The sequence below is a fragment of the Haemorhous mexicanus genome, chromosome 17 (assembly GCF_027477595.1).
Source record: "Haemorhous mexicanus isolate bHaeMex1 chromosome 17, bHaeMex1.pri, whole genome shotgun sequence".
Classification (NCBI taxonomy): Eukaryota; Metazoa; Chordata; class Aves; order Passeriformes; family Fringillidae; genus Haemorhous; species Haemorhous mexicanus.
Window position 1 is genome coordinate 1,767,174 of NC_082357.1, and position 18,357 is coordinate 1,785,530.

At 54.0% G+C, this 18,357-nt stretch overlaps 1 protein-coding gene across 6 annotated transcripts in view; it reads right to left on the bottom strand.

The window, feature by feature from the left end:
* RAB11FIP3 (RAB11 family interacting protein 3) overlaps positions 1–18,357 on the bottom strand; it is an 81,945-nt gene that overhangs the window by 61,056 nt on the left and 2,532 nt on the right. The window lies entirely within an intron of this gene.

Here is an 18,357-nt window from a genome sequence, read left to right on the forward strand (position 1 = left end):
TGCACAGGAGGGAGTCTCTAGGGCTGCATTTGTGCAGTTTCAGTTTGGGGTTTCAGTTAGTTCTTGGGGAAGGAGCTGGTGAATCACCAAACCTCTCCTTTCACACAGGTCTCAAAGGAGACTCAGCCCCCAGCCCATGGAGATCAGAGCTGCCCTGCTCACCCTGCAGCAGCACTGGGGGGGTGCTTTGAGCTCTTCTTGGTTTTCTGAAAGCCAGCCATGTGTTTCTATAGGAAAATCACATCTACAGCACACTCAGAGCTGTTCACCCACGGCTCCACGTGCTCTGGTCATCCCACATTGCCACAGGAGCAGCAAAAATTCCACTGGCATGGAGGAACCCACAGGGCTGAGACCATAAAACATGGAATCACAGAATATCCGATGGGAAGGGACCGCCAGGGATCACCCAGTCCAAGCCCTGGCACAGACCCCCCAACAACCCCACCCTGGGCATCCCTGGCAGCATTGCCCAAGCACTCCTGGAGCTCTGGCAGCCTCGGGGCTGTGCCCATTCCCTGGGCAGCCTGGGCAGTGCCCAGCACCCTCTGGGGGAAGAGCCTTTCCCAAAATCCAGCCTGAGCCTGCCCAGCTCCAGCTGTTCCCTGGTCCTGTCACTGAATTTCAGGCTGTGCCTCTGTGGGAGTGCCACGAGAGGAAACCCAAATCCCCCAGGGCACAGCTGTGCCCACCTGCCAGCTGACTCCAGCTCAGGCTGGACATCAGGAGGAATTTCCTCCTTTCTTTCTTCCCAGAAAGGCTGGGCTGGCATTGCCAGGGGCTGCCCAGAGAGGTTTGGAGTCCCCATCCCTGCAGGTGTCCAAGGAAAGGCTGGAAGTGGCACTCAGGGCTCCAGGCTGGTGGCAAGGCAGGGATGGGTGACAGGCTGGACTCGAGGATCTCAGAGCTCTTTCCAAGCTAACCTGAGATTCTGTGAATGGGAGAAGACAACACAAACACCTTCTCCAGTTTTCTAGAGCACTCTTTTTTGGCAGACAGACCTCCTAAACTCACATGGCACTCATCATCTTGGCTGAGTCGGGTTTCTTGTATGTTAAACAAAGGTATTTGAGACTAATAAAAACACCTCGGAGGAATGTGTCAGTTCCAGTTAATGCATCTGGCAGCTGCCTGGATGAAGCTGTCACTTAATTTGTTATCTGTGCACAGAGATAACAGAAAGGCAAGTGACATTTAATCAGACTTGATAAGCCTATAAGGGAATAGCATGACACACTCTAAATTACAGTTTCTGTGGTTTTCAGCTCCTCAGGACCACAGAGGGCTTCAGAGCCTGGTGCCAATGGCACAGCAGGGCACCTCACCCCCCCAGAGCTCAGGCAGGACACACAGGGCAGTATCTGCTCTATGCAAAAGAGAAAGAATAAAAAGGTATTTAAATTGGGCTGTGGGCAGGGGGAAATGGTTCTGAAAACTTCCCAACCTGGACATTATGGATGCAAACAACAAAAGGCACATGGTGAAGAAGCTGGATCAGTCTGTGCTGATCCAAACCTGCCTGGATTTGCTGGCCAGGCTTAAAATCCCCATCACCCCTTGAGACACCACCAGGCTGAGGGGAGTGGCTGCTGACACTCCAAAGAACCCACAGACAGAAAACAAGAATATTTGCTGTGCCTGCCTGATCTCCACAGCCCCTGGACTCCTCCTCTCACCCAGCATCACCCAGGATTGGAGCTGGAGCCCCTCTGCTCTGGAGCCAGGCTGGCAGAGCTGGGGGTGCTCACCTGGACAGGAGAAGGCTCCAGGGACACCTCAGAGCCCCTGCCAGGGCCTAAAGGGGCTCCAGGAGAGCTGAAGAGGGACTGGGGACAAGGCATGGAGGGACCTGGAGACACAGGGAATGGCTCCCACTGCCAGAGGGCAGGGCTGGATGGGATATTGGGAATTAGGAATTGTTCCCTGGCAGGGTGGGCAGGCCCTGGCACAGGGTGCCCAGAGCAGCTGTGGCTGCCCCTGGATCCCTGGCAGTGTCCAAGGCCAGGCTGGGCAGGGCTTAGAGCAGCCTGGGATTATTTTCTTCATTTGTTCATTTTGATGACTGGGCTAAACCCAGCACCTTATCAGGCAGCTGGGAAAACCACAGCACTGAGGCCCAAAGTGCTTTAGATGCACGCAGCAAATGTGAGCAGCTCTGAGCTCACAGATTTGAGGTTCCAGCTGAAGGCTGAGCACAGCAGCTCCCAGCACAGTGCTCCTGGCACAGCACCAAACAGGAACACTCCACCAGGCTGAGCACCAAGCTCAAGCTGCCAGACAGAAGCCACAGTCCTGCTTTGGGCCAGCAAGAAATACTTCAAATAAAAGTTTTGCTTCCTGTGTGTGTCTGTGGCGGGTCACAAACCCTCCTTGGAGCCTGAGCAGCTGAAACACAGAGCATTAAAGAGTGAAAGAGGATGAGGTGGTTTAAGTAGCTGACTTAAATCCTGCTGGAAAGTGAGAGCTTTAAACTGCTTGAAGCCAGCCAGGCTGCCTGGAGCTGAGCACAGCCTCAGCAGCAGGAGCACAGCTGGGAACTGGGCTGGTGTTCGAGGGTCCCAGGACGAGGGAAGAGTTGAGAATCTTGACTCTATGTTTTAGAAGGCTGATTTATTATTTTATGATAGATATTATATTAAAAGAAAATGATATATTAAAACTGTACTAAAGAATAGAAGAAAAGGATTTCATCAGAAGGCTTGAAAGGAAAGGAATGATAATAAAATCTTGTGACTGACCAGAGTCCTGACACAGCTGGACTGGGATTGGTCATCAATTAGAAACAATTCACATGAGACCAGTCAAAGATGCACCTGCCACATCCCACAGCAGCAGATAATGATTGATTACATTTCCTTTCTGAGGCCTCTCAGCTTCTTGGGAGAAAAAAATCCTGGCAAAAGGATTTTTCATAAAATATGTGACAGGGGGTGGCATGTGCCAAGGGGGCTCTGGTCACCCCTGTGCCAGGGACACAGCCCAGACCAAGGGATTCCTCCTGGAAAAGGACATGGAGCAGGTGGGGACAAGGAGGGGAGGTCACCTGGCACCCCAAAAGCACCACAAGGACTTCTTGCAGCATCCCCATCCCACCCCCTGTATCCTGTGCACACTCCAGGCTGCTCCACCTCCACACCCCAAGGGTTCAGAGCCCACACTGCCATGCCAGGGGCCCCTCACAGCACAAAAAGAGTTCCCTTGCTTTGGAGCACTGAATTCAGCTCAGCAAATGACCCTGAGCTCCAACAGTGACAGCTCCACATTCCAGCTCACACACAAAGCCTTGGCAGTGGAGGTTTCCCAGGGAGGTGAAGGATTCCCCAGCTGTGAATTCCCTGTTTAGAAAAGGAAAAGGAAGCTCTGGGCCTCTCCTCTCCATCCTTATGGATGCTCCATGTCTGCAGCACACAGCAGATGGATTCAGCAGGACAGAATATCCACTGTGCTTGTTTCAGGTGGGATCCCCGAGGGAATTCAGGGCTCTGCTGGGCAGCCCTGCAAGCCCTGAGTCTGCCTGCAGCTTTCCCTCACACCCTGGCACAGGTCAGGGCTGAACCAGATCCCAAAAAGACATTCTTTGGAGGGGGAAGGGGGGTGGGACATTCCTGGTGGCCACAGCAGGCAGGCACCCCCCAAGAAGAGCTGGTGGAGCTCAGAGCATCAAATCATGTGGAGTCTCACAGGGATGGTGCTTCCATGTCCTGCCCTGGGAATTAAATCAACTCTCAGGGATGCTTTAATCTGGAAGCAAATGCAAAGGGGGCAAAGAGGAAGAAAGAGTACTGACATATTCCTGATAAAGACCTCAAAATAGCCAAGCAAATGGGGAGGGAAAGGGAAAAAAGGAGAAAAGGAGAAAAGGAGAAAAGGAAAAAAAGGAGAAAAGGAGAAAAGGAAAAAAAGGAGAAAAAGAGAAAAGGAGAAAAGGAGAAAAAAGGAGAAAAGGAGAAAAGGAAAAAAGGAAAAAAAGGAGAAAAGGAGAAAAGGAAAAAAAGGAAAAAATGAAAAAAAGGAGAAAAGGGAAAAAAGAAAAAAAGGGAAAAGGAAAAAAAGGAAAAAAGGTCCCAGTGTCCTGCTTGGCTGTGGCAGGACATGAAAATCCAAGCACTTCTCATGTAACTTTAATTACTCTCCCCTGGCTGCCAGAAGCCCAGATCTGCTCTGAACATGCTGTATCTCTGTACTTGAGACAATCCCTGAACTCAAGCAGAGAGAAGGACAAGCACTGCATTGGCAGAAGTGCCAAACTGAGGGATTTTTAGCACGAAAAAGGAGGGAGGGCTCACAGCAGCTGCTCCCCTCTCTGCTCAGGCAGGTGTGTGACCTGAAGTGGCCCAGAGGAATTCACCTGAGTGAGAACACCCTGTGTAAAACCTCTCATGGTTACACAAAGGTGGATGCAGCACCTCCACCTATGAGCCAGAACTCCCTAAAAATCCACCTTGCCTCTCAGGGGTAAACCAATCCTTTCAAAGAACAATGTATAACATTTTTAAATGCTGATGACAGAAGGCAGAGTATCCTTTTTTCACCTTTGGGAAACGGGCTGGAACTGCTGGAGCTCCTGCAGCCAAACCAAAGGGGCTGTGCCAAAGACACAGCTGTCCCACAGAGCTCTCTTCAGATCCCCCACTCCCTAAACCCCTGGGCTGCAGGGGGAGCAGCTGAAATGCTCTGATCCCTGCTAATGCAGCATTTCTGTGGGCTCAGAGCACACCCGTGCCCTGTGCTGGCTGCTGAGGGAGCATCACCAGCCTGACAGGGGAGCAGAGCTCAGCTGCCTCCCCGCACTGCTGCAGGGATGGGAAGCACAGCTGCACCATTCCCAAAGGCAGGAGCAGCCTCGAGCACTCCCCTCCTGTGCCTTCATCACCATAAACAGCTGGGCCCAGGGGGAGGCTGACAGCCCTGCCTGCAGCCCTGCCCACAGGATCTGAGCCCCCCACTTGCCACAAAGCTCTCAGAAGCTCAAAGCAGGTTTCTATTCTGCTGCAATTACACCTAATTAAGTAACCTTTAAAACACCCCCGAGGGGAGGATCTCATTCCAGGGAGCAGCCCTGGCCAACTGTGAGTAAGCAGTGCAAGAACTGCATTATTTATTTCACAAGTGGCAGTGCTGACCCAGGGCTGCTCTCCCAGCCTTTCCCAAAGCTCCAGGAGGAGCCCAGCAGGCAGATCCAGCCTGCTCAGGTCTCTACTTAAAGGTCCATCACAAGCAAGCCTGGTGAAGATGTTTTCTGCAACATCCCTCCCTAATCTGGCCCAGAGATCAGCTCCTCCCTCCCATCCCTTCATCCCCAGGCTCCAGCACTGCAGGATCCACACACCTTCCAGAGCAGGAGACAAAGGAAGCCCCAGCCTGGTTTGTTCTCATCTTTTCCTGCCACAGAAGAAATAATCAAAGTTCCTATTAAAGGTAGAAGGGGAATAAACCTCCTGTGTTTAGCAGGGGAGTAATTGTGGTAAGGATAAGCCTGCAAGTATTAAAAGCAGAGGAATGGGAGAGAGATCACCCACAAACCAAGACAGAGAAGGAACAAAGTGAGCAAGTTCCCAAGGGGAAGACAGATCCTTGGGTTACAAACCATCCTGCCTAACAAATCCTGCTTTTCCCAGGAATCCAAGAGTAGAAAAGCTTCTCAGCCTGCCACACACAGCTTTTGCTGTTCATCACCTCCTTGGGCAGTTTCTCCCTCAGCCTTGCCCCAAGCCCCAAAGCCTCTCCCAGGCTCCTTCTGCAGGAAATGCCAGAGTGGAAAATGCAAATACAGAATGGACAGCAGAGAACTCCCTCCCCACCAAACTCCTCTTTTCCCCTTTTGGAAGGGGGGGGAAGAGATCTCCAAGCCAGCTGTGAGCCAGAACCAGCCCAAAGCTGATGCTGAGGACCAGATCCCCTCTGCTCATCAGGAGCCTGCAGAGGAGAAGACTTTCCTTCAAACACCCCAAATTCACCAGGAAGCAGGAAAAAAAGCCAGAATATGTTTCAAAGAGCTGGCAGCCAAAGAAGCCTGAGGACCCACATCCTTCCTGCCCACACCCACGAGAAACCAGGAGAAACAGACCCAGCCAGGCCCCAGAGCAGAGCCTGGAGCTGAACTGTGGGAGATTTCCTCCACCTGCAGCACTCACATCTGGAATTTTTGGGGTATTTTCCTGTCAGAACCCAGGACATTGCTCTGGCTGCCCTGGAGGACTTGAGACCCTGGCAGGGGGCTCAGAGACCTTGGCACAGAGTCAAAGACACCTGTGCCTTGGATTTTAGCCATGGAAACAATTCCCAACTCTGTGTGAGGAGTCACAAGCCACAAGAGTTTGAGTAGAGCAATAGTTAATTTGTAACAGGGTGAAAAGTAGAATTTTGGGGATTTGGAATGGGGGTTCAAGAGGCAAGATGGGGAATCTGCGTGTCCTGTCCTTCTCCTTCTTCTTGGCCTCCATCTTCTGCTGTGATGGTGGCACTTCTGGATTGCTTTAGAGCAGAGACAGACTGGCTAACATAGGTGATAGGTATTGGAAAATGATTGTAATAAAGTACAAGTAGTTCTTAGTATAAAAAGCCAACAGCACCCCAAGGGCAGGGACTGTGCCACAACCCGACCTGCTGGACAGACCTCAGCAGGGCAGAGAGAGAATGTAACAGATAAGAGAAAATAAACAACCTTGGAAAGCAGAACTGAGGAATCTCAACTTCTTCTTTGGTAGCAGGGCTGGAAAAAAAGAGACTTTCTAATACCTTGGGGTCATCTCAACCACAGAAACCCGAGATTTTCCCTGCTGGTAGAAATTCCTCTGCTCAGCACAGGACCTTTCTGGACTGACCCCACCAGCTCCACGGATATCTGGAGGCAGGAACACCTCCATGCTCAGCAGGGCTTCAGGAGCCTCAGTTTGTGGTATTTAAGTGTGTTCTCAAATGCCAAGTGTGACATTTCCAAATTATCCCTCAATTGTTGCCACTGAAGCATAAAAACATATTTAAACAAACAACTTCAAGGATGGTTTGGAACCATTAACAGGAATAGAAGTTACGCTGAGATGGTTTTAATCCAAATGAAATTGTTTGTCTCAAGTGTTCCAGATTTCCTGTCCTCCCTAAGTGCTCAAAGGCTTCAGCAGGCACGATGCTCGACTCTAAACATTGATTTGTTTAATGAACTTCAAGAGGGCTCTTCCTCCACCCTCCAAGCCTTTGTTTCTAGCTTCTGTTCCTCTGCTGACAAGGGAAACCTGTTCTCACCCTTCCAAACACGGCTCAGGGGCAGGAGGCAGGGTTCAATAAAAAAAGAAGAAAAGGTTTAGAGCCTGGCTGCTGCTCAGGTAAAACACACACCTGGGTGGAGCCACCCTGGGGGCAGAGCCCAGTGCCACCACAGAGCCACCCCGGGCTGTCCTGCAGAACAGGGACATGGAGCCTTCCCAGGGTTTGGAGCTGATCTGAACAAAAAAAACCCAAAGAAAACCCCAACACAATCAAACACCCCAGGAGGTCACAAACAGAGGATGAGCCATTTAAAGATGCTGAATGTTTTGCCTGGTGTGGCAAAGCTCCCTGCAGCAAACCCCCCCATCACCTGTGTAAAGGGGCTGTTTGGTGCCACAGCCTGCCCAGGCTCAGAAATCCAGGATTTCTAAGTGTGTGAGCCCAGGATTTTCGGGGTTTGCTTCCCTGTGCTCCCCTCCAGGCTGGAAAGCAGCACAAAACACCCATGGCACATCCCAGACTGAATCCTCCCATGGCCTGGCACACTCACCCTCCCAAAGCACAATGTACAGGCTGAACTCATACATGGCTTACAGTCAGAGAATCACTGAATTATCTGGGTGGGAAGGGACCTTAAAGCCCATCCAGTGCTGCCCCTGCCATGGCAGGGACACCTCCCACTGTCCCAGGCTGCTCCAAGCCCTGCCCAGCCTGGCCTTGGGCACTGCCAGGGATCCAGGGGCAGCCACAGCTGCTCTGGGCACCCTGTGCCAGGGCCTGCCCACCCTCACAGGGAACAATTCCTTCCCAATATCCCATCCAGCCCTGCCCTCTGGCAGTGGGAGCCATTCCCTGTGTCCTGTCCCTCCATCCCTTGTCCCCAGTCCCTCTCCAGCTCTCCTGGAGCCCCTTTAGGCCCTGGCAGGGGCTCTGAGGTGTCCCTGGAGCCTTCTCCTCTCCAGGTGAGCACCCCCAGCTCTGCCAGCCTGGCTCCAGAGCAGAGGGGCTCCAGCCCTTAGGCTCCCCTGGGCTCTCTCCAGCAGCTCCAGGTCCCTCCTGTGCTGGGGCAGGAGCTGCACCTCTCAGTGTAAATGCTGGGGGACACAGGGAGCCTCTGGGGCAGCCAGCTGGAGCTGCCAACAGCAGCAGCTGAGCAGGAGAGAAGGAACCTGCCTGGCCCAGCCCTGCTGTGCCTGCCACCCTGGCAAAACTGAGCTTATTGTACCACAAACCAGCCTGAACCAGAGCATAAAGACTCATTTCTTTTTCAGAGCTGCTGCAGGTTATTCCCCTCCCTTTGGCACCTCCTCAGGCAGCTCCAGAAAGGGCTGTTTGTGTGAAGGACACACAGCAGACAGCCAGAGAGGGGAAAAAGAGCCCAGAAGGGATCAAAGGCTCGGAGGGGGATTCCTGGGGCAAGGCAGAAGAGGCTGAGGTGCTGTGCATGGTTTGGGAAGCCCAGGACCTGAGGGACTGTAAGCTCTGGGCATGAAGGCATCAGCACACCAAGCAAACAGCCCGTGGCACCTCCTGGATGTGCTCCATGGCCCTGCAGGTGTGTGCCAGGCTGCCAGGCAAGGCTGCCCTGCACAGGGACCCACCTCTGTGCCCCCTCCTTCACCCACGGTGCCACCACGGGGTGGGTGGGTGCTCACACAGCCTGGAGGAGCAGCTCAGAGCACAAGAGAATTCACTCCTGCTCCAAACCAAGGTCTCCTCCTATGGCACACCCACACCTCCAGCACGCTCCTGTTCAAAACCAAAGCTTCCAAAATTGCCCATGGAGCCTGGAGGGAAGGTTCCACAAACGCTGCTCTGCTCTGTGCATCCTCCCTGCCAGGACAGCAGTCCCAGAGTTCCAAGCAGCCAGAGAGGATTAGCTGGTTGCTGCATCCATGGAGCAAGCACAGGGAAAAAATTCCACAAGGATATCCAAATTTTGTTTTCCCCCAGCTGTAAACTCCTCTCACACACACCCACAGGCAACGAGCAGGGTGAAGAACAGCCACTCCCCTGGAAAAACAGGGAATGTGGCCAGGCAAAAGGGAGGCAACAGCTGCCTCTCCATCCCTGCCCAGCCAAGGGCAGCCTCCATGGCCCCATGAGCCTCACAGCCAGGCTGGGGCTGGATGTCACTCCTCCATCAGGGACTTGCAGTGCAGAAACCTGCTCCAAGCAGAGCCCCTGGTGTCTGTGTTGGTTTGGGACTGTGGGAGGGCAGAGCAGCCCCTGTGCCCACAGCAGCCTCACCCTTTGCTTCCTGCCCCAGCAGCTGCTTCTCTCCAAGAGCTGCTGCTCTGGGCTCCTTGGACTTGTGCACATCCTGCTGGAGCCCAGCTTCCCCCTGGACTCTGGCAAATGGATTTTCCACAGCCAGGCCCTGCCAGATGACGCAGCCCCCAGAGCAGCTCCTCTCCCTCTGCCTTTCCTCCTCCTCCTCCTCCTCCTCAGGGGACAGGAGGAAGCAGGAACAGGCTGAGAAGCCCTTCCAGCAGTGACTCAAACACAACACAGCAACAGCCCTGGCATTTCACCACGGGACACTGCACAGAGGGAACAGGAGCTTTTTCTTCTGGGAAACTGCAATGTGGTATTGAAAATAAATAAATTGGGGTGCTCCAAGGCTGCTCACCACGCTGCCCAACAGGGAAACAGCCTGGAAACAAAGCCATAACCCCCCCTTGGGACACTGACAGGACACAGGATATCCCCAGAGCTGTCACCAGCCCATGCCACACAGAGCTGGGACACACCAGGACACACAAAGGAACTCAGGAATTCATGTTTGTGTACCCAGCCCACAAATTCCCAGCAAATATCACTGTCCCTCAGTGCTTCAGCTCCAACAGGATCACAGAATGTGGGAACAGGGAGCAAAGGCACTTGATTCACTGGCATTCCTGGGAAAAGGGGATTTGCTGTGGCATTGGAAGGAGCTAGATGGGAGAAGTCTCCCAGCAGCCTCCACAATTCCCTGCTTTAAGAGCAGTTTTCTCCCTAGAGAGGGAAAAATCCTGACCAAAGTCAGGAATGAAGTGCCTGGACAAGCCCACAGCCATGAGGAATCCTTGAGCCAGCAGTGCTGGAGCCCCATCCCTGACCCACTGGGGCTCTGTCTCAGGTTGGAAGATGTGGCTGGGGCTGTGTGTTCCATTCCCATCTGTCAGAGCTGGGGCAGTTCTCTGCTGCTCATGGGACAGTTCTCTTTATCTCTCCCACAACCCACCCTCCCTCCAGGAGATCTCTGCTGTCCATGGCCACTGAGTGTCCCTGCAGGGCTGATCAAATTCCAGCATCCCATGGGGAGATGCTCTGCCCAGGGGAGGAGCCAAGCATTCCTACCTGGATCCAATCTGCCCTGGGAACAGCCCAGCAGCCTTTGCCCTCTGCATTCCCAGAGGAGCAGCTTTCTGCTCCCCTGCATTCCCAGAGGAGAGCAGGCCCATCTCCAGCAGCCCTGGAGCTCCAGAGGAAAACTCCCCCCTTGTGCAGGATCCCTGCTCCAGCAGAAGCACAGCTGGCACTGCAGGAGGGCTGAGCCCCCCTGGGATGGGGCTGTGCCACCACCCTGAGCCACCCTGGGATGGGACTGTGCCACCACCCTGAGCCACCCTGGGATGGGACTGTGCCACCACCCTGAGCCACCCTGGGATGGGACTGTGCCACCACCCTGAGCCCCCCTGGGATGGGACTGTGCCACCACCCTGAGCCCCCCTGGGATGGGACAGTGCCACCACCCTGAGCCACCCTGGGATGGGACTGTGCCACCACCCTGAGCCCCCCTGGGATGGGGCTGTGCCACCACCCTGAGCCCCCCTGGGATGGGACTGTGCCACCACCCTGACACACAGGGGGTCAGGGCCTGCTCTGACTCTGGCAGGGCTGTTTTGTATTAGTCCATCTTTATTTTATTTTTATTTTCTTCCCTAATAAAGAACTGTTATTCCTGCTCCCATATCTTTGCCTGAGAGCCCCTTAATTTCAAAATTACAATAATTCAGAGGGAGGGGGTTTGCATTTTCCATTTCAGGGTAGGCTCCTGCCTTCCTTAGCAGACACCTGCTTTCCAAACCAGGACAGGCTCTCACATCCTCAGTTCCCTGGAGGAAAAGCCCAGCCCAGCCCAGCAGCAGGAGAGCTGTGTGCCAGGGAAGGATCCACCACCACTCACAGGGATTTGGGCTCTCCAGCTGCTCTCCCCATGGAGCCAACACCAAGCACTCCAGCTCAGCACCAGTGGCACTTGGCAGGAATTGTCCCCATGGCTCTCGTTGGTCATGTCCCCTCCCCCACAACCCACAGGACCATTAATAACTCACTGTGCCCCACAGCAGCTCCAGCAAAAGCTCTGCAGGGAAGGGGAAGCTTTCAGAACTCAAAATTTGGGAGAAGAGAGCATTCCTGCGGAGCTGTGAGCCAGGCAGGGAGCCCAGGCTGGCACTGCCATTGCTCCATGGCATCTTCAGGGCTGCTCCTCGGGCTTGGATGTTTTGGGATCCCAGAACAAGGTTCCTGCCAGGGACCACTGATGTGAACTGGGACTCCCCTGTGAATACAAAGATCTCTTTCAGCCTGGAGCTGTCTACTGCCACCAGCACATCCAGAAGGACATGGAGATGGAGTCATCCTAGATCCCACAGAGATGCTCCAGGGCTGGAGCCCCTCTGGAGCCAGGCTGGCAGAGCTGGGGGTGCTCACCTGGAGAGGAGAAGGCTCCAGGGACACCTCAGAGCCCCTGCCAGGGCCTAAAGGGGCTCCAGGAGAGCTGGAGAGGGACTGGGGACAAGGGGTGGAGGGACAGGGCACAGGGAATGGCTTCCCACTGCCAGAGGGCAGGGCTGGATGGGATATTGGGAATTAGGAATTGTTCCCTGGCAGGGTGGGCAGGCCCTGGCACAGGGTGCCCAGAGCAGCTGTGGCTGCCCCTGGATCCCTGGCAGTGCCCAAGGCCAGGCTGGGCAGGGCTGGGAGCACCTGGGACAGTGGGAGGTGTCCCTGCCATGGCAGGGGTGGCACTGGATGGGCCTTAAGGTCCCTTCCCACCCAAATATTGGAAGATCCAAAGCACAGACACACAAGGATATGAACAAGCAGTGATTCTGAGAGCAGCCTGAGGAAAGCCCTGACGTTCCTCCCCCTGTGGCTGCAGTGCTGTCTCTGCTGGGAGGCCTCAGGCCTGGATCCAAAGCATCAGCCCCAGCACCAACACACACAGGGGAAGGGGACTGAAAGATGCCAAGATCTGAAAGTGGAAAACGAGAGCTGAGAGGAGCTTTAGGGGCTCTGCCTGACATGGCACAATGAGGGAAGCACCATGTCCTGCACCCTGGGCTGGCTCAGCACCAGCTGCACTGCAGATGTCCCAAAAACCTCGTCAGGAGAGCAGCTCAGAGCACACCCAGAGCAGGGACTGCACTCTGAGAGGAGCTGGGAGAGCCACTGCAGGTACCAGATACACAAATCCCCAAGGGCAGAGTCCCTGTGTGTGGCCACAGGCACCTGCACACGGGGACAGGGCCTGGGAGCAGCCGCAGGGTCAGCGCTGGGCCCTCCTGACCAAACACACCTGGAGGGGTCCCGGGGAGGGAACAGGGCTGGGAAGGGGCTGAGGGAGCTGGGAAGGGGCTCAGCCTGGAGAAAAGGAGGCTCAGGGGGGACCTTGTGGCTCTGCACAACTCCTGACAGGAGGGGACAGCCAGGGGGGTCGGGCTGTGCTCCCAGGGAACAGGGACAGGACAAGGGGAAATGGCCCCAAGCTGTGCCAGGGGAGGGTCAGGCTGGATATTGGGGAAATTCCTTCATGGAAGGGTGGTCAGGCACTGGCACAGCTGCCCAGGGCAGTGAGGGGTCCCCATCCCCGTGGCTGTGGCACTGGGGACACGTTTTGGGGCAGGCCCAGGCACTGATGGAGCAGCTGGACTCCATGATCCCAGAGCTCCTCAGGGCCTCCCTGACTCCCAGCCCAGCAGAACCAGTCTGGCAGCTTTGTACCTCCATTCTCCACAGGTGCCTGAATTTACACAACCACACAGAGGGAAGGGCTCCCACTGCTCCCCCAGGGCTCAGCAGGGACCAGCCCAGGAACCCACACAGGAATTATGGAAAGATGGAGCCAGGCATGAGGAACAGGGAGAAGCAAGCCATGCCTCAGTGCCAGCAGATTCCCAGAGCTGGAACAATGTGGGGTCATTGCTGTTCAGGTTCCATTCCTAGGGAAAACCTTGGTGCCATGGCAGAGGGGATGCTGAGGGTGGCCCAGCAGGAGCTCTCCCTGCCCAAGCAGCTGAGGCTAAAGGGAAGTCATTTGTTTTGCAAAATTCCAAAGCCAGGAATTAAGGAAAAAAAAAAAAAAAAAAAAAAAGCCCCTGGGTTTCAAGCAGATCATTCCTCTGACAATGAGAAGCAAACGAAAGTCAAACAGGGATAAAGTGCAGAGGAATTCTGTGGGCAATTGTAATGATTATCAATTATTGTCTGGGCTGAGTTACATAATGCTATCAGCAGCCTGGGAATGCTTTGGGAGAGGGCTCTGTGGGCAAGAGCAGCTCCAAATGAGCCCTCTGTTGTACTGCACTATCATATTCCAGTTAATTATGGTGACCCCAATCCAATTTTAATCAATCACAGCCTCAGGAAATAATCTGCTCCTGAGAGGAAGCGTCTTGTGAATCCACCTCTCTCCTCTCAGTGTTTACAGGGGTTTATAAAGGAGAGGGAGAAGGAATTTCACACAGGCAGACAGTGACAGGACAGGGGGAAGGGTCTGAACTGAGAGATTTACATTGGATATTACAGAGAGATTCTGCCCTGTGAGGGTGGGCAGGCCCTGGCACAGGGTGCCCAGAGCAGCTGTGGCTGCCCCTGGATCCCTGGCAGTGCCCAAGGCCAGGCTGGACAGGGCTTGGAGCAGCCTGGGACAGTGGGAGGTGTCCCTGCCATGGCAGGGGTGGGATGGGGTGGGCTAAAGGTCTTTCCAGCCCAAGCCTGAACACCCTCAGATGGTTCCTTGGCTGCTGCTGGGGCTCCTGTCCCAGCCTGGGGCAGTGCCCACCCCGGGACAGCCCAGGCTGCTCCCTCAGCTCTGCAGAGGTGGGGCTGCTGCTTCTGCTGCTCCTGGGTAAGCAGTGCTTTGTTACTTGCAGGAATGAACTCCAATTCCAGAGGAACACAACTAACCTTGATCAAAACAAATCACAGCATGGTTTGGGCTGGAAGGGACCCTAAATCCCATCCACTGCCACCCCCTGCCATGGCAGGGACACCTCCCACTGTCCCAGGCTGCTCCAGCCTCATCTTGGGCACTGCCAGGGATCCAGGGGCAGCCACAGCTGCTCTGGGCACCCTGTGCCAGGGCCTGCCCACCCTCACAGGGAGCAATTCCTTCCCAATATCCCATCCAGCCCTGCCCTCTGGCAGTGGGAGCCATTCCCTGTGTCCTGTCCCTCCATCCCTTGTCCCCAGGCCCTCTCCCAAAAATCCACCCCCCTCCACATTCACTGCACTCTCAACCTGCAGAGCCAGGCAGAATGAAAAGGTTGATTTAATAAACTGGGAGCTGGGATAAAATTACCACCAGCACCCTCCTGCCAGCCCACACAGACAAACCCAGCCTTTGAGCATTCACAGTCCTGCAGGCTCCATCCCTCCAGGATAAGCCAACCCTCCATCTGATCCCAGCCACAAACACATCACCAGAGCTCTGCCCAGCTCTGATCTGCTCCCAGCCCTCCCCACCACTCCCAGGAGCTTAAAGCCAAACCCAGGCAGGAGCAGCTAAAAAAGCCCAGGAGCACAGGAATCATCTCCTCCTTGGAGGCTTTTGGGATATTTATAAGTGAATCAAGTGAGCTGAAAATGGAATTTGCAAAGCAGCCACCACCTCGCCCAAAATTACACAAAATATGTTGGCTTGGAAGCGTTTTCATCTCTGAGGGAGAAAGAAAAACTCCTGTCTTGGAGCTCCTGGAGCACACAGACCTGTTATTTATTGATGGTGGTAAAAGCCCTTTGAAGAGGGAGGAGAGGAGGGAGGAGGAGAGGAAAGGGCTCCCACCCAATCTCCCAAAACCCACAACTTCCCTGCCATGATTTTCTTTGGGGGGGAAAAAAACTGGGCCCTTGGTCAAAACAAGCAAAATATTCCAGATTTGTTGCTGTTCCAAAGCACACAGGGGTATCCAGAGGCACCTCCTGCACAGCCAGAGCATCCCCCAGTGCCATCCCAGCCCCTCTCCAGGAGCTGGATGGATGCTCCTGGACTTCCAGGCCAGGATATTCCACGTGGTTAAACAGCAATTAAAGCCTCTGGAAGGTGCAGCAGCAGCAGCACAGTTGGAGGCAATTTAAGCCTCACTGGCCTGTGAAAGCATGAGAGGTAATTTTAGAAATCTCTTCATAAAACCAGCATTTCCTCTGCTCAAACTGGGTGAGAACCATGAGAAAATGGAAAAACAAAAAACAAAAAAAAGGGGTTTCCTCATGACAGAGATCATTGGATTTCACAGGGAAGTGGGAGAAAACCAAGGGGAAGAGGGAGGACATCCCAAATCAGCTGTCAGGAGATGGAAGGAGGAAGCCCTGGATGCAGGTACCCAATTCCCAAGGGATCCATCAGAGGAGAGCAGGAACAGCCAGCCTGGCATCACCACAGGGGGAACCTCTAAAAAGCTGCAGTTTGACACTATCCAGACTTCACTACAGGAAATAACTGCCAGCTTTTCAGATTGTTTTATTCAAAAATAAAAACCAAGGGCAGGATTCTTTGCAGCTGCTGTCTGGAGTGGTCCCTGCCAGCCCCAAAATGGGATTTGTTCTGCAGCTCTCAGCTCAGGCTGGGCACCCCATTCCAGGAGAATGAGAAAAGTACAAAAACCTGAAAAAACTCCTCAGGAACCATCCCCAGAGGGAAAGTTAAAAGCTGAATATGAAGAGCTCAGCTGAGGATGAGCTGATGTGGTAGCAGGACAGGTACTGAGGGATGGAAATGTTAAAGAAAGCAAAACAAACCACACTGGAATGAAGCTCAAACTGATCATCCAGAGGAAAAAAAAAGGCTGAAGATCCCTTGGAACAGGAGCCTCTGGAAGTGAGTGAGACAAACTCTGGGATTTCTCTTAATTGAGCCAAGGCAGTGAGATCATGTGGTGCAAGAGGCTTTTCCTTCTCCAATTGTCTGTTAGATCAAAACAGAAAAGGAAAAACAACCCAAGGTGCCAGCAGGACGCTTGTCCTCAGCCTCACAAACAATCCATTTTCCTCTGAGCCTGCTGGAAATAAATCCAGGGAGAAGAGCCTTGGGCTCTGTCACCTCAGCCAGCCAGACACAATGCAGGGCTACAGCAGGCAAGACATGGAAAATTTAATTTTAGAATAAAAATTTAAACCAAAAGTGGTTGCACAATGGCTTTAGGTTCTGTGCAACCCCCAGAAGTGCAAGGCACAACCCCTCCTGCTTGACAAGGTGACATAAAAGTGACATCAAGTGTGTCCCCAGCTCCCTGTTTAAGCCAATCTTACAGCCAGTGGCTCCAGGGAGCAGCAGATCCCAGAGAAATGCAGGGAAGAGGGGGAGGAAGGAGACAGTAAAAACACAGCACCCCTGGCAGCCACCTCCCAGGTGGTTTGGGAGCAGTCCAGGGGTTTTGGATGAAAAATCAAGTGGTTCTCAGGGAAAGTTAAGTTATCCTCAAGACCTTTCTGTCCCACATCTTGTTTGTAAATCCATGGAGCATATTGGGGGTCCATGGGAGCAAATCAGTGTTGGACAAACCCCCTCCTGGGAGGGGCTGTGGGGGGACCATCCCAAGGCTGTCCCTTCCCTGCTGGAGGCCACCCTTGGCTCCGGTGTCACCCCCAGCACCACCCCCCCATCACCCCTTGGAAGATGAAGGTCCTGGCAAGAGCTCAATCCCTATCAGCTCTTATCTCTGCAGATCAAAACAAACTGCCTTTCTCTCTGCCTTGATCTCCTCCCCATGCCAGCAGCACGGCCACAGAGCTCTCCCAGTCAGCCCTCCAACACCCCAAGCTTCTTAAGCAAAACCCCATCCCAATCCCATTTTTTATCCCCATGAAAGGAAAAACACCCAATCCAGCCGATCAGAAACCACAATCCCCCGGTGTCCATGGAACAAACGCCAGCTGGTGCCTTCCCTTTGACATTTAGCTAATAATTGTTGCAGCCAAACGAGCTGACAGTGCTCACTCAGCAGCCCGTGAATGCCTCTGGTGCTTGACTGAGTGCTAAAGACAACACTTGCTGCTCTCCAGCTCCTCACCCATGTGGATACACACACATACACAGGCTCTCCTGCAGCCCTCTCCAGCCTCGGGACTCAGCTGCTTGTCCTGCTTCAATTTAGCCATTTGTTCCACCCCTGCGGGCAGCAGGAAGGAGGGCAGGAGGAAAGGAAGCAGGCACCTCCAGCACGGGACTGGAATTTGTTCCTCATGGAGTGCCCTCTGTGATTACCCAGGCAGCCCCCACACCCCGACCCCTCTCTCCCAGCACCCCAGGCATGGTTGTGGCACAAGCTTTATTTACACCTCCAGGGTCCCATTCAGTCCCCTGAACACCGTTTTACCCACTGGGGATGCTCCTGCCCTTGAACTCCCACCTGAGCTGGATCTCCATTTTCCAGAAGCCCCACTCTGGGTCCAAGTTCCAGCTGCTTCACAAAAAATAGGTCAAGGAACTCCCCCAGAACTCCTCCCTTTACTACTCCACACATCAGGGGGCTCAGGTTGGAGATCAGGAAAGGTTCTTCCCCCAGAGGGTGCTGGCACTCCCAGGCTCCCCAGGGAATGGGCACAGCCCCGAGGCTGCCAGAGCTCCAGGAGTGCTTGGACAGGGATGCACAGGGTGGGGTTGTTGGGGGGGTCTGTGCAGGGCCAGGGGTTGGACTCAGTGATTCTTGTGGGACTAAAAGGGACCCCGAAGGTGTAAATAAAGGTTGTGCCACGACCAAACCTGGGGTGCTGTGAAAGAGGGGTCAGGGTGTGGGGGCTGCCTGGGTAATCACAGAGGGCAGGTAATGAGGAACAAAGATGAGCTGCTGGGAGCTTACAGACAATCACCAACCCCTTCTCCTCCTCCCTCAGCGTGCCCTGGTCCTTTCTAAGCTGCAGACTCACACTAAGTCCTCCTGCACA